Raw genomic sequence first — 5,153 nt, 5'->3', positions numbered from 1 at the left:
GTTGTTTAAATAAAAGTTGTATGATTTAAAAGAAAATAAATCAAATTAATTTTTTGAAAAAATATTCTTCTATATGAAGTTCATATCTATTTTTAAAGTGAAATTACAGAATTTATTTTACATAATATAATTCCTCTAATTATTCTGATATAAGAATATTAAGATAAAGTTATAAAAAAAATCAATAATTTGTGGGATATTATAGTTCATTTAAGCACATTTTAGTATGAAATATAAAATATTTCGTGAACTGGTTATTTTAATAATTCTTCCTAAAAGTTTTTATCCTTTATAGAACAATGAAATAAATTATCAATTAATATAAAGGAAATACATACACTTGTTTTAAGAAGAAAATTATGCAATTTGCAATATGCAATTATGTATATTTTTTTAATGTACATTTTATATCAATTAATTCATCTTAATATTCTATATAAAATATTAAGATTTAATTAATAAGAACTGAATAGTAAAATTTTAATTAGATTTTGGAGATATTGTATGTTTATGTCAAAATATGCTAGTGCTATTTATTTTAGTAATATCAAATTAAATATAAGGTATATTGTACCTTATAACCGTATATAAAATAAAAATATATAATTAAATATATATATATATATAAATATATAAAATAAAATATATAAAATAAAAATATAAAATAAAAATCTCTTTAATAACATTGGATTTTATATTTTTTAATTTATTTAATACATTGCTTATTATCTTCACTCTAATATTGCTACAGTTTTCTTGATATAATATATCTTATACTTATTTTCCTTTCTTTTCTCATTATTCGAGTTCCCACCGGATACCAAACCAATAATTGTTCCATCGTCTTGAATTAATCCGCTACCGCTGTCACCCTGTAATGGAAAAATAGTGGTATTATTGCATTATCCCTTATGTGGCTGAGATTATTTTATGCATTATACTGAATCCAAAATTGGCATTATTTAAGAATTTCAATAATTTCGCGTTATCATTGCTATAAATAATTAAGTAAAAAGATATGCAATACAAAAGAAATTCTATTGTGGAATCAACTAATTAATTCCATCATACATAATATGAATTAATTATGATATAAAATATGATTTTGGAAAATATAGAGGATGTAATATTGTAACGCGAATGTAATACAGTGTCATTATTAATAAAAAAAAATTACAAAATAGTGTGTATCTAGATGAAAATCATTATTTATCAAATCGTTAATTATAAAAAGATATGCAAGAGTAAAATTAAATGTGTATAAATATAATTAAAACAGGCATTAAATATAATATTATATTATATTTCTTGCACAATCCAATTCCTTTCTTGATAAGAATATAGAATTCATTCTTATAAATCTTCATAATAAAACTGTGATAAATCTGGCATATGTCTGGAAGCATGACATCCGCGGTCAATTGTTGTAAATTGTTATGTATGGATTTATTAAAATCCATAGAAGCCCAGGCAGCAATTGTAACGCATCACTCTTTGTCACATTCTTTGTTGGGAATTTAACTGATTTTTGTTGGACCAAATTCAATCGGTGACGTATGCTAAAAATACTACATACTATGAACTAAACTGCGAGAATGATTAAAATACATTTCATCATTTGACATCTGTGTATTATTGCTATATCGAAAAGTATACTGTATGTCCATATCATACATGTCACAAATTGTAATAAATACTTATAATATATTATTTATTTCAAGATGTTATTAAGCCCATGTCATGAGCCCCTCTACCCAATGCACGAGGATTATAATTATCATGGTACTACAATTTTTCTACATTATAAACTTGTCCATCTTTATCGAGGTAAGTAGTGCCAGTATCAACGATTGTCATAGATTTCCTTACAGAATCGTCAGAAAGTAGAGGGGTCACACAATACCCGACAGTTAGAATATATTGTGAATCGATTATGACAATGAGGATTTTTCTCTATAGTGATAGATATTCCATTTATTAACTTGTTTGGTTCATCTCCATAAATATCTGCGAATGTATTGTGAAAATAGTTTTACAATGTATTAATAATATATGATATTTCTACAAAGTAAATGAATTAAATAATGAAAATAATGAAAATATGAATACAAAGTATGTTAATAAAAAACATAATTTAATTATGAAATTTATTACAGAAATTATTATCAAGTTTCTTGATGTTTACCTACGACTACCAATGCGATTAGGACACACGTTAGCTGTCCCATTGCATAGATCTGTTTTTACACCGCGTCTGGAAAACTTTGGGAAGTAATGAGTATGATGCAATTTATATATGTATCGAAGTATGTACATAGCTGTACACATTTTTGATACGTATAATAATAATATGAATATTACAACGAGATTATTACGAAGATCATAATAATATGATGTTGAATTAAGAACGATAGTAAGATTATACCTTTAAGGCTTTAGCAGAATGGATGACATAATCTTAAGACAATGTCGTATGACGTAAATCTTTTGTCATTAGAAATATGTATATACTTCTTATGTATATACTTCTTAAGTCACAAGACAGTTATTGTGCGTACTTACTAAAGACAAAAGATTTAGGTCATAAAACATTGTCTTAAGATTATAAGTCAGTTATTCTGCTAAGGCCCTAAATCAATTTATGAACAATTGTATATTATGTCTAATATTTGTAAGCAAAGAAAATATTGTAACGTTTCATAAAAATCTAAATTATTATAAATCTAATAGACAGTAACAATAATAAAAGATTATTAATAAATTACAAAAATATTATCTTAGTTATAATATCTTTAGAATTTTTAATTATTTTTTTGAATTTTTTCATACTAATTCTATAATCTTATTTTTTTTTCTTATTTATATAAAGTTGCATGTATAAATTATGAAAATTTTTTTTCACTTGTCTTTATTAAATCGAGAAAATCACGAAGAATAGTGATATTATTTTTTTCTAAGCACTTATGTAATGAGTAACCGTTTTCAATGAGAAATACGTATAATGATAGTAAGTTATTAAAAAAAGTTATTTAAAAAAATGACTGTTATTAATCTTAAAATTATTGTTATTGCCATGAAAAATAGTAATGTTATTATCAAATGATTATAAAAAAGTAATAATAACGATAACAGCATTACAAGTAACGTTACAAGTAACGTTCATGTCTCATAATATATCATGAAATATTGTTTTCATTTTTTCTTTTATGTAATAATATGCATTTGTTTATCTAGAAGGACTATTCACGATTTATTTGCCGTATGATCCAGAGAACAATTGTTACTTAAAAATGTTTGCATTACGTGAAAAAAATTAATATGCAATATAAAATTACAACGATAAATTTAAATCGAATTTATTTATTTAATTTATTAACAGAAAATATAATTAAAACGCATAGAAAAATTAGAATATAGAATTGATTTATATTAAAGTGACAAGAAATGTTGCAATAAGAAATGTATAATAATTAAAATTTTATTACGTAATTTATTTATATCAACAATAAAATTGTGATGTTACGCAATTGTTTAATAATATTTTATAAATGTTTCTAGTTTAATTACGATGTGTTAATAAAACTGATATGTAATCACCAGATGTTTTTAACAGCTGAAATATTAAGTGCAGTAAAAAGAAATCATTATTTTTGCATGAAATTGAATGGAAAAATAATGGATTTCTTTTTACTACACCTAATATAATAAAATTATATGGATAATCAAATGTAAATATAAAAATTATATTAATATAAATTATATTAAATTTTGTCGCTCTTCGTATCAATTAGTAATTGAAATAATTAAGAACTAATTCATTTTTTTATAATTTATAATAATACAATTTAATTTACATTATTCCAGTATTTATATTACTTTATTTTATTATTATAATTTAATATTACAATTTATGTTATACACAAGATATTAAAATTTAACAAATAAAAATATTGAAAAAATATTTAATAATATATTATTTTAATATCTTATTAAAGAACTAAATTGTAAGTTCCGAAAACTTTTTTATAGTTTACAATACAAAAAAATATTTTTTTAATTTTTTAATTTCTAATTTTAAAATTAGTAAGAAAAAATGATTAAAATACTTAATAAGAAATTCTTGTACGATGCTAAGAGAAATAATTTTTGTATATTTATATTTTTATTTTTTAATACTTATATTGTATATATAATAAATTAATTATAATAAATATTACATTGCAAAATGTAACTATCGTCATAGGAAAAAGTTTTCCTGCAGTAAGGTACAGTGGCCTATTGACTAACATCATTATAATCAAGAAATTTTTGGCTTGTTTCGATTTTAAATTGTACCATATGTAATTATAAATAGCCTCATATATCTCTTCAACTTGGCAAATAATAGATATTCCAAAAACGATTATAATAAGGCATGATTTAATATTATGTTTATTCAATATTTTAATAAATAATGTTTAATATTCTGCATGCAATGAAAAAAAAATAAATAAAATAATATTAATACTTACATGAATGACTAAAAATTTACCTATCACAATAAAGGCACAAATGTATAAATGTATTAATGACAGCTGTCAGGATGTAAATTAGTTGAAGAATCGAGAGATTGCTACCTTGTGTTATTATCTAAATAGTAAAAATAACTAAACATAATTAAAAAATTCTAAGAAATTTTGCTTATAATGATAAATACAAATAATTAATTTAAACAGATTTAATAGCAGTTTATAAATTATTGATTAAATTGTATCACTTCTACAATTATAGCCATTCTGGAACGTAATTGTGCGTGCGATTAATTAAATTTTATAGTACAAATAATTATATTTGTATTGGATTTATACTCGATTTGTAATTACAGTGTTAATATATCAATTAATAAATTTATAACATTTGCATCTCTTTTAAATAAAAAATTTTAAGTTTTTATATTTTATATTTTTTTTATATTTTAAGAAAAAAATGTAAAGATTAAATTGTTAAAAAGTAATATGTAGAATAGTAATTATCATGATAATATACTTTTTATTTTGTAATAATATTCATTTTTCAAAGGATGTATGGACATTATGTTTATTGCAAAAAGTACACCAATATAATACTTTACAAGCATAATACAATCAATTATTTTATATAATGAAATAATAGAT

At 21.6% G+C, this 5,153-nt stretch overlaps 1 pseudogene; it reads right to left on the bottom strand.

Annotated features, from left to right (window-relative positions):
- Positions 1 to 2,228, bottom strand: part of LOC105623553 — a 6,930-nt pseudogene extending 4,702 nt beyond the window's left edge.
- Between the last annotated feature and the right edge of the window lie 2,925 nt (positions 2,229 to 5,153).

The sequence above is a fragment of the Atta cephalotes genome (genome assembly GCF_000143395.1).
Source record: "Atta cephalotes unplaced genomic scaffold scaffold00058, whole genome shotgun sequence".
NCBI lineage: Eukaryota > Metazoa > Arthropoda > Insecta > Hymenoptera > Formicidae > Atta > Atta cephalotes.
Note: the sequence above shows the minus strand (reverse complement) of the source record. Positions and strands in the feature narration are given on the sequence as shown.